The sequence below is a fragment of the Squalius cephalus genome (assembly GCF_949319135.1).
Source record: "Squalius cephalus genome assembly, chromosome: 3".
Lineage (NCBI taxonomy): Eukaryota > Metazoa > Chordata > Actinopteri > Cypriniformes > Leuciscidae > Squalius > Squalius cephalus.
The window spans coordinates 18232504-18244646 of NC_137124.1; positions in this window are offsets into that span (position 1 = coordinate 18232504).

Here is a 12143-nt window from a genome sequence, read left to right on the forward strand (position 1 = left end):
AAACAGACATCACATGATAGTTTTGGTTGCCAGATTCAATTTTTTTGGGTGAAAGTAATCAATCAATAAGCATGATTGTTTCAATACAACAAACTACTCATTGTAATAAACAACTGTCTGATTTAATTAAACAGTTTCTATAAACGATTAAAATTTCTCAGACTGGCACGTCTAAAAATTACGACCGCGCGTCATGGAAACTTGGTGAGTCCAGGGTTTCACTGACCCGAAAGCCGAAAGAGATCTGTCTTACTGACTGATGAGGTCGAAACTTAGGAGACTTTTGGCTTTTATCCACCTTTTCACTGCGTCGACTAGTAAAACCCACTTAGCATCTTAATTTAGCCTTATTAGGCTATCCTTATATAATTTAATTAAGCTTTAATGTGTATTTTATGACCATGCAACTTTAAAACACAGACAGTTGTCTTGCAGCTTTTACAAAATGACAGAAATTGTGCAGGAACGTGTTGAGATTTGAATGTACACATTTATTATAGCTTTTAGTCGGTAACACAATATGGACCCATTAGTTAATGCGTGAAATAATATTAGGCTATTTAAGAATTAGTTACAATACATTGTTACAGTTTTTGTGAAAGAAAGTTGGGCAAGTGTGATTGCGGAAAGTGTTTTTGCTTTTGCAAGAAGTAAAGGCTGCTATATATAATTATTGCATGTAGATATAGCCTATAGGTTTTTTTCTCTCTGGGTTTTCTACACAGAATTAGTAGCCTTCTGCAGTGTGGAACATTAAAAAGTTACATGCATGGATGTTTCAGCCAACGTCCAGTAGGTGGAGGTATTCCACAGAAATCTACACATAAGAAATGAAGTTACATTTGAGGCTACTTCCAGTTTACTATAATCAATTTACTCTGTATGGAATCTTCTGAAGCTAAGCAGGGTTGAGCCTGGTTAGTACCTGGATGGGAGACCTCCTGGGAAAAAACAGGTTTCTGCTGGAAGAGGTGTTAGTGAGGCCAGTAGGGGGTGCTCACCCTGTGGTCTGTGTGGGTCCTAACACCCCAGTGTAGTGACGGGGACACTATACTGTCAGAGAGCACCGTCCTTCGGATGAGACGTAAAACCGAGGTCCTGACTCTTTGTGGTCATTAAAAATCCCATGGCACTTCTCGTAAAGAGTAGGGGTGTAACCCCGGTGTTGGCCCTTAACAATCATGGCCTCCTAATAATCCCCTTCCATTGAATTGGCTCTATCACTCTCTCTCCTCTCTCCTCCACCTATAGCTGGTGTGTGGTGAGCGCACGTTGTACTGTGGCTGCCGTCGCATCATCCAAGCGGATGCTACACACTGGTGGTGGTTGAGGAGAGATCCCCTGATTGTAAAGTGCTTTGGGTGTACAGTAGTACATATGAAAGCGCTATATAAATGCCTCATTCTATTCTATTCTATTCTATTCTTTGAACTGATGACCTTGAATCAACACCTAAAATGTCTGAACGATATTAATAACATTTCTGTTCCTTTCCATGATGGTAAGTGTTTCCATATGAAAGAAACAATCTCATGCTTTTTACATAGTAACTATTATGCTTGCTGTAAAGATTTCTCAGAAAGATAACATCAGGACTATTAGACATATCAGTGCCCATAATGTTGGGGACAGAGAAAAGCCCTATAGCAATTACACACCAAGACTCAATCGATTTATCAATCAAGAACAAAACTGATGATACAGCAACGATACAGCATAAGAGTGCGTCAGAATTTGAGGATGAGCCAATAATAGCCAACATGCCACATAAGATCCATGACTTAAGTGTTCGAGAAAGTCAAAAGGCTAAACCGCACCCAGTATCATACAATGTGGCTTAGCCAAGCGGACCTCTTTGTACAAAGATCAATGCACTCTTCCCACATTTCACAAGTACATTGTTTAGTTGTGTTGCTGGCAACCACATATGTCATAACCACACGTAATGCCAATATAACATTTACAACCTTTTACACAATGGCAACCCATATAGAATCTAAAAAATCAGATGTAGTTTTTGAAATTAAGACACAGGACAACAGCCATCAACAAACCACCAATTTCCATAACACTCATTCAGATATGAAAACCAACATCAGCAGTATTTTAAAACAGCAATTCAACACAGACAGAAAAGCACATCAAAGACTGTTCTTCCTCAGACAACTGAGAAAATTTGAAGTCAGTCATGACCACTTAGTTTTTGTTTTTTTTCCAAAGCCATTGTATAAAGCATCCTGAAACCATCCACCAGTGTACAAAAAAAAATCACAGAGATCTCCCAGTAGTCTTGTGGAATCTGTGCATCCATCACACCATCACATGGGATGAAAAGATTACTGAGATCAACCAAAACATCCAGATTAAAGGACAGCTTCTTTCCTACAGCTGTCGAGTTTTTTGTCACCGCGCTGTATAATCTACGTTTACATAACACACTGTCAAATAAAAAACAGCAATTTATCATTCTTTACCTCCCATGACCTCCTCAAATATACTGTATCACATTTTGTATACGGTTTTATATACTGTACTGTTTATGGTTTATTACTGTGCCTTGTTCAGAAATATATTGTGTAGTCTTTACACAAGATACAGGTATGCCATGTATAGCAGTAAATTCTATTCTAATCTATTCTGTTCTGTTCTTTTCTATTCGTTTTTTCCCCTGTGTAATTCAGTATGAAAAAGCAATTCAATCATATTTTAATGGGGGGGTTTTAAGCATATTGTCAGGTTGAAATATCTTCATTGTTATTCTTGAATACAAACACATTCTATATTCTTCATTTCTAATTTCAGATAAAATTAGCACACAATCCTGTCATTATTTTTTCAAAGAAAAGCCAAAATGAAACCAAAACTGGGTTTCAAACATGGGATCAAATTAAGTACATCTTCACTGCCACAGGTGATGTTCATATTGGTCTACACAGTATTAAGAAAGTAATAAAGTGCTATATAAATACAGAATTTTATGCAGATATGCTGACCTAAAGTATTCAGGTGTGTCTTAACAATATATGGCAGAAGGACCAGACACCAGCAATGAACTCAAAGCTGCAACGATAAATCTGGGATTATAAGGCTGTTCAAAATCCATCATTCCACAGTGATACTGAATAAATAGAAAAAGATCAACATTTGATACAGTTGCCATTAATGCAGTTGACATGGTGTGACAGGAGAGCTGTGCAATAAATGAACAAAAGCAATGCTGTAAAGATGAGTTTGCCAAAATTCCTCTGAATTTGAGAAAAGATCATTTAGAAATCATATGCCATCTAAACATTCTGGTATTTACCATCTAAAATTTATAACATCTATGTCTATATTAGAGAAAAAAAAAAAATTTTATGGAAGAAGGCTAAAGACTAAGCTGTTACACAACTTTTCCAATTCCTACTTTATATATATATATATATATATATACATACTACAAATATATATATATATATATATATATATATATATATATATATATATATATATATATATATATATATATATATATATAGTCATGATTCCGGTCTTGTGCTCCCCTTGTCTTGTGTGGACTTATGTTATTTCCTGCATTCTGTGCCAAGTTTTATAGTCCTTTGTAGTTTTTCTTATTGATTAGTTCCTGATTGTTCCCAGGTATGTCTTGTTTGCCAATCTCCCCTTGAGTGTATTTATACCAAAGTGTTTCTCATGTTCTTTGTCTGGTGTTGTCCTTAGTTGGATGTATACGTGGTGATGCTCATTTGGTTTTGAGTCTCTGGTCACCATGGTCTTATGTTAAACTATAAAATTGCATTTGGATTCAGCTCTTTTGTTTGCGTTCACCCAGCATTACATATAGCCTATAGTAGTGGCCAAAAGTGATGTCCGGAGGGGATATTTATTTTTAATGACCCAATGAGTTTTATTATACCATTAAATTAAGAGGAAAATTATGGAGGACTAGGAGTGCCACTGAAAAATGAAATGAATAATCAATGTATCAATTTAATAATTCAAACATAATGTATATAAATAAACAGGGCCGTGCAGAGACCTCTGGAGGGGCAGGTGCTCAAAGTATAAAAGGGGGCACATGGAACAAGGCTTTAAATAGGGCTGTGATCAAAATACAGTAACAGGGTTTTTAACAGCCTCAAAATGAGGCGTAGGTGGTAAAAATCCTAATAATGTATTTTAATAATAAGATAATTAAATTAGTATTTTTTTGTAGATCATCATATAGCCTAATGTGTTTCCCACATTATTTTTGTTGGTGGAGCTTGGTATCTCTAGGGGGGTCCGGGGGCATGCCCCCCCGGAAGAAAATTTTGTACATTTTAAAGATAAATTCATTAATTTGGTGCACTTTGAGTCACCCGAATCCACTGTTAAAAATAAATAATCCACCCGCAAAACCGCCCATATTCTTTGATTTAAATATCTGCATCTGATCATCACATTACAATTATTCAAATTCTCAGTGTTAAGCATGATAATATGGTAACATATCACACTGAAGTAGGCTGATTTAAAACGAACATTTATTTAAAATAAAAGTTCTTCTTTTGGCAAAATTACATTTCCTTAATAGCCTAAACAGAGGCTTTTCTCCCTTCAAACTTAAATTGTCAATGTTTCATTACATCACTTTGAAAACACTAATTTTTTGTACCTTTTAAAAAGGGCATTTTTCCACTAATTTTATTAAATGTATGCTCCATCTTTCATTTCAAATTCTCAAATTTGATCAATATATTCAATTAAAATAATAAGACACTCTCTGTTACCAATCAAATTAAATAATTAACATTGAAAAATTATAACTGTATTAATTTGGATTATTTTAAATATTTTTGAATATACAAATAAGGAATGTTGAAAAGAATGATACTTTATAAAACTAAACCGCCAGTAGGAGGCGGCAGGCGACCGTCTTAATGAGCGAGTCATTGAGTCATTCATTCAAACGATTCATTCAAACGGCTGATTTATTCAGAATGAGGCAGTTTATGAATGGGTAATTGAATCTTTGACTCAACCGATTCGTTCAAAATGCTGAATCATTCAGTAATGCAACAAGTGTTGCTGTGAGATTCGCTATGGTTCTGCAGTGATCTTTGTTTGGAACTATTTTCGCTGCTGAAACAGAACAAAAATAGTCATTGCGTCTAAAATGTAAGTGACTTAATTTTAACTATTTGTTTATTGACCTGCTATGAAATCAGTCTCGGTTTCAATCTTGATGGCATTCAGGAAAACAGTTACTTCTATAGCCTAACGTTACACACAGCAATATAAACAACATCTCTGCATGCTCTCTTCACGTCGTCCTTGTAAAATAATAATAAGTAAACGAATATCAAAATCACTTCGCTGAGAATGAAACGCCACTTACCAGCAGCCGCAGATTTGAAGACATCCTCTGGTAGTGCGCATAGCCGCGCGAAATTAAAAAAAATGTGCGTGCAGCGTGAGGAATGAGGTGAAAGGTCATCATGTGGGTCATTTTATTTACGGCTAAATTATTATTAATTAATTCAATAAATATATTTGTTTGACAGGGAAGCTGTGCGCAAACAGGAATATATATTATTTTTCAAAAATAGAAAAAAAGCACCCCAGAAAAAAGGGCACTTTCTCTCCAGGAATAAAAAGGGCAGGTGCTCAAGCCCCCTTTGATGTCTATGTGTGCACGTGCCTGTAAATAAATCACTTTTAAATGGACAAATTAATAGACATTTTTAAAGTTGTTTATTTGATTCGTGTTTTTAAATGTATTTTAATAAAACCATAAAACAACTAATTTAAAATAGTTTATTTAATTCATGTTTTTAAACGTAGATTAATAAAACAATAAAAAGTACATTTATAAATCATTTTAAATGCACATGTTAAATCGCTTTTTTTTAAAAGCATGTGGCAAACCTTTTCTCTCTCTATTTGCCAGATGCTTTTCTTTGTCGGTTTGCCAAATGCTTTTATCCATTTGTCAATCGAGTTTAAAAAATGCCATTGGACAGTACAACACGTGGGAGTAACCAATCAACTTTCACCTCAATTTGAAGCGCTAAACCGTCTCTCCCACTTGTAAATGTAACACGCACTGTCATTGGACAGTTAGAGAAACTATACGTCATTACGGCGGGAGTTTGAAGACGGGTTCGAGCGACGCAAAAATGTCCAGTGAATCTGAACGTGTTTGGAGAGGGATTGTGGATGATTTGTTAGCTTTAGCTGATTTCTGCGAAAGAAATTCTCCTCTCAATTATCATTTTGTATATAGAAGACGTTGCAAACGCAGCGGATAATTGTGGTTGTACAAAAAATTATGTTTGATGAGGCACAGAGTGTCATTCAACGACTCGGACTGTTGCAGCCTTCACGCTATTGTACTTCCAAGCATTCTTGAACACCACCAGTCGTTGGATGTACCAGCAGAAGAGATGGAAAGATGTATCGGTGTGTCGCTAAGGACAGTCCTAAGAAAACTTGCACAATGTTGGTTTAAGGTAGGCCTATGTAAAAGAAAATGTTGTGTCAATGTTTCCAGAAAGAATAGCCACCAGTGCCTTGAACGGCCTGCACGCATATAACTACAGCGGTCAATCACATGACTGACTTTATAGTATTTTATACAGCATGTAGAAACATTAGGCTGGATATGTACTACAGTTAAATTGGTTACGTGAAGGGGGGAAACTCTCGAATGTATGTGAGTGCTTTAAAGGGCAGTGAAGTCAGAATTTGTTAAAATATTATAATATAATTGTATTATGTAAGACTTTTGTGTAATAGCTTACTATGATTAAAACATGCTTTGTTTTTAGGAAACGTGACTTGTACACCTCCATTACGAATGAGGAGTTGGATAGAATATTGGTGGAAATACACCACAGATACCCCAATGCTGGCTACAAGATGATCTTGGGACACATAAGATCCAGGCAACTGCATATACAAAGTAGGAAATGTAGCAAATATTAACATATTAATCATCTAATGTCTCATCCAGGTTTGAAATTAACAGATTTAAGGACGTCCTGACGCCGACGTTACAGTGTACCAGCTCCCAACAGTGTGTGGAACATTGATGGGAATCATAAACTTATTCGGTTGGTGTTGAGCATTTCTTTGGTAAAGTTAATAGATAATGTTGCTAATGTCTAGGGTCACACAGAATCTGCACTTACAGACCTAAATATAATCCTTTACACATGTCTACAAAAGTAGTGGTCAACAAGTAGGGCAAGATCAAATATGCAGACTTTTTTGCATGTTTTTTTTTGCAGATTTGGGAAAGAAACAGGCATGGAAAATGGTGTATTCTTTCAGATCTATCAGAATATAAGACTATTACACCATAATTGGTGGCTGAAAACATAAAACAAAACAAAATATTGAATAAATAAATCTTTGTGACTGATGGGAATTTTATTTTGTAGACATGTGTAAAGGATTATATTTAGGTCTGTAAGTGCAGATTCTGTGTGACCCTAGACATTATTATCCATTAAAGCTGCTCTAAGTGATGTTGTGTGACGTCACTTCTTGTTGACGTTTAAAGTATTGTCAAACAAAATGGAGGCTAGCTCGACCCTCCCTCCTCCTCATCCGCGCACTAACCCCCCAAACAAACCCCAACCCAAATCATTCTTGTCGGTTATTGGCTGGAACAGTTTGTTATGTTTCGTGGTGCGGGTTAGCCCAGTTTGTTTTTCTGAGGCTGTCTACAGAGACCACGTTTTTTTACAGTGTGTTCAGGGGACAGGCAGCTAGCGGATGGTGAGGAGATGTTTTGCTGTATGCGACAAAAAATGTTTTGGCCTAAAAAGCATGACATCACTTAGAGCACCTTTAACTTTACCAAAGAAATGCTCAACACCAACCAAATAAGTTTATGATTCCCATCAATGTTCCACACACTGTTGGGAGCTGGTACACTGTAACGTCGGCGTCAGGCCGTCCTAAAACGTCCTTAAATCTGTTAATTTCAAACCTGGATGAGACATTAGATGATTAATATGTTAATATTTGCTACATTTCCTACTTTGTATATGCAGTTGCCTGGATCTTATGTGTCCCAAGATCATCTTGTAGCCAGCATTGGGGTATCTGTGGTGTATTTCCACCAATATTTTATCCAACTCCTCATTCGTAATGGAGGTGTACAAGTCACGTTTCCTAAAAACAAAGCATGTTTTAATCATAGTAAGCTATTACACAAAAGTCTTACATAATACAATTATAATATTTTAACAAATTCTGACTTCACTGCCCTTTAAAGCACTCACATACATTTGAGAGTTTCCCCCCTTCATGTAACCAATTTAACTGTAGTAAACATCCAGCCTAATGTTTCTACATGCTGTATAAAATACAATAAAGTCAGCGGTCATGCGATTGACCGCTGTAGTTATACGCGTGCAGGCCGTTCAAGGCACGGGTGGCTAATCTTTCTGGAAACATTGACACAACATTTTCTTTTACATAACTTGCACATGTTGGTTTAAGGTTTCTTCGGACTGTCCTTAGCGACACACCGATACATCTTTCCATCTCTTCTGCTGGTACATCCAACGACTGGTGGTGTTCAAGAATGCTTGGAAGTACAATAGCGTGAAGGCTGCAACAGTCCGAGTCGTTGAATGACACTCTGTGCCTCATCAAACATAACCCAAATAAATCCTTCCATTTTTTTTTGTACAACCACAATTATCCGCTGCGTTTGCAACGTCTTCTATATACAAAATGATAATTGAGAGGAGAATTTCTTTCGCAGAAATCAGCTAAAGTTAACAAATCATCCACAATCCCTCTCCAAACACGTTCAGATTCACGGACATTTTTGCGTCGCTCGAACCCGTCTTCAAACTCCCGCCGTAATGACGTATAGTTTCTCTAACTGTCCAATGACAGTGCGTGTTACATTTACAAGTGGGAGGGACGGTTTAGCGCTTCAAATTGAGGTGAAAGTTGATTGGTTGCTCCCACGTGTTGTACAACTGTCCAATGGCATTTTTTTTAACTCGATTGACAAATGGATAAATAAAAGCATTTGGCAAAACGACAAAGAAAAGCATCTGGCAAATAGAGAGAGAAAAGGTTTGCCGCATGCTTTTAAAAAAAGCGATTTAACGTGTACATTTAAAATGATTTATAAATGTACTTTTTATTGTTTTATTAATCTATGTTTAAAAACATGAATTAAATAAACTATTTTAAATTTGTTGTTTTATGGTTTTATTAAAATACATTTAAAAACACGAATCAAATAAACAACTTTAAAAATGTCTATTAATTTGTCCATTTAAAAGTGATTTATTTAGCCTATATACATTATGTTTGAATTATTAAATTGATACATTGATTCTTCATTTCATTTTTAAGTGGCACTCCTGGTCCTCCATAGAAAATATCAGTGGCGTAGGTTTGATTTTGAAATTGGTGGGGACGGGGACATCAATATAAATATATTTTAAGTTTTGATCGAAATTATTGCTAAGGATATATCAGTGTCACTGGATATTGGTAGGGACACGTCCCTAGCGTCCCTACTAAATTCTACGCCCCTGGAAAATATCCTATATATTTTAAATATGAGGGAAGGACAAAACACTAAACTAGGTTCAGCAATTTATCTGACAAAATGTTTTGACACCAAAAAAAAAAAGCAAACTATTTTCAGGTTTTATTTTATTATGGACAAAAATTATCTCCACACAAAAATCGCACATGAGTAACAAAGTAAAATTCTCTATGTGAGAGGTATAGCATTGCACAGCATGTCACCTATGACATTACACATACATTTTTCAAATACCAGGAAGAACAGACACGTAATTGTGCATGGGAAGACAGATAAAAGTAAATGATGAATGAGGGGGATCTGTAGGTTTTGTGTATGACTCAGAAAATGAACATAGTGATTGAGTGTGAAGGTGACGAATAAATCGTGCTGATCAATAGCAACAGTGAGGTTTTGGTACAGTCATGACTCAGAGGACTATAATCTACCATAACCATAGATATGGGACAAAGGTTTAAACTTACTTATCGCTGTAGTTTCCTGGGAGCAAGCCACTTATTAATGTTTTAGGCAATAAAAATAAAAAGCTCTCTCTACAATGTTGTTGCAGTGAAGTGCAAGACGACAGGAGGATAACAAAAACCATCTTTATAGAATCCAAACAGAAGATAACAGGAGGCACAATAAGAACCACGTAGCTACAGTATAACACTGACGATACCGGACCATGAACTGAACAAAACAGAGTATATACAGATGCAAACAAGGGAGCTAAATGATACACAAGTGTAATTAATCAGAAACCAACAAGGAATAAAATCACAGGAAACAGGGAAACCAAACTAAAACACAAATTAAACTAAACATAACCATGGCATACAGTACATACAATAAGTACATAATTCATCATAGGGGTGAATTCAAACTGCAAACAATCTACAGTAACATTTTACAAGGTTACACATTGATATATAATAAACAATACTTTTGCAAGCATTTATTATATTGATCAATGTTCATTTTTACATACACTACTGTTCAAAAGTTTAAGGTCGGCAAGATTTTTGAATGTTTTTGAAAGAAATTTCTAATGCTCACAAAGGCTGCATTTATTTGAACTTATTACAATTTAACATAACCGTTTTCTATTTCAATATATTTTAAAATGTAACATGATGACATGAATTTTCAGCATCATTACTCCAGACTTCAGTGTCACATGATCCTTCAGAAATCATTCTAATATATGCGGATGTGATGGTCAAGAAACATTTCTTATTATTATCAATGATGAAAACAATTTAAAAACTGCTTAATTTTTGGTGGAAACTGGTATACAAGAACTAAAGAGATTTTAAAGAGATCAAGTTAAAAAGAACAGCATTCATTTGAAATTCAAATATTTTGTAACATTATAAATGTCTTTACTGTCACTTTAATCAATGTAATGCATCCTCTCTGAATAAGTTAATTTCTTTAAAAAATGTGTTCTGACTCCAAACTTTGAACAGTGTATTCAATAAAATTTCTAACATTTCAATTGGTACAATGAACAGTCATGTATTATGAAAAAACATGAATTAGCAATAAAAAAAAGATTTATAAATGCTGTAAAAAAAATAGTTCATTGTTTTTGTTTTTTTACACCTAATCCATTTACAAATGATAACAAAGTTAAATAAGTGTTACACAATCTACATTTGAATCAAATCACGCCCACTGTGTACAGGCATGAATACAAGTATGTACAGGCATGAATACAAGTATATACATTTGTTAAATCTTTTCCCACACCTTTGTGACTTCATTGTATGACTGTATGACTGTAAGACCATTAAGTTCCAAGGCCTTTGCAATCAAAATAATGCATCAGCTTTCTGCAAACAGACGCAAAAGTTTCAGTTGCAAAATAACACTTCACATTTTGACATTTGGGAAGAACAAACAAAGCACCAAACCAAACTAAATCCCTTTATTAATTCATGTGTCTTTAAGCACACAGATTTACACACACAAAAAGAAAAGATAAAAGAAAAAAAGATATTTTCAGGTTTTGTTCATAAATTACACAAACCAAAGTCAATAAAGAATTCATTACCTAACATGTTATAGCACTTTAGAGATCAGTATGTACATTCAGATCTGTTAAACATTATATAACATAATGGTGTTTTTTATAGGAGAACTAATCAAAGTATACAACAATTCTTGTGTATCTGATATCTGAATGATCCATTATAATATGGACTACAATAATGAAGTGTGTGAAGAAAAAAGGTGATCTTTTTTTAATTGTAAGTTTAGCCTGGACAAAATACTTTAGCTTAATTTAAGAGAGCGTTGACCTTGAATCATCAAGCTTTAGTGGCTCACATTGATGGGCTGAACCTGATTTTCAGGGCGCCTCTTTTTACAGGCATCATAAAGGTACAGTACATGCGTTATCAGAGAACAGGGTGGATTCTAGTGATTCCCATCAGTTCTTGTCACATGTAGGACAGAATTAATTTAGCATCAGAAGTAATACTTGTGAGCACTGATTCATTTTCCTCAATAAGAGTCATTATCTCAGTGGTTTTGTTAGTTACTAACTTGCTTCATAACTGGAAGACTGAAAATAATATGCAATTAT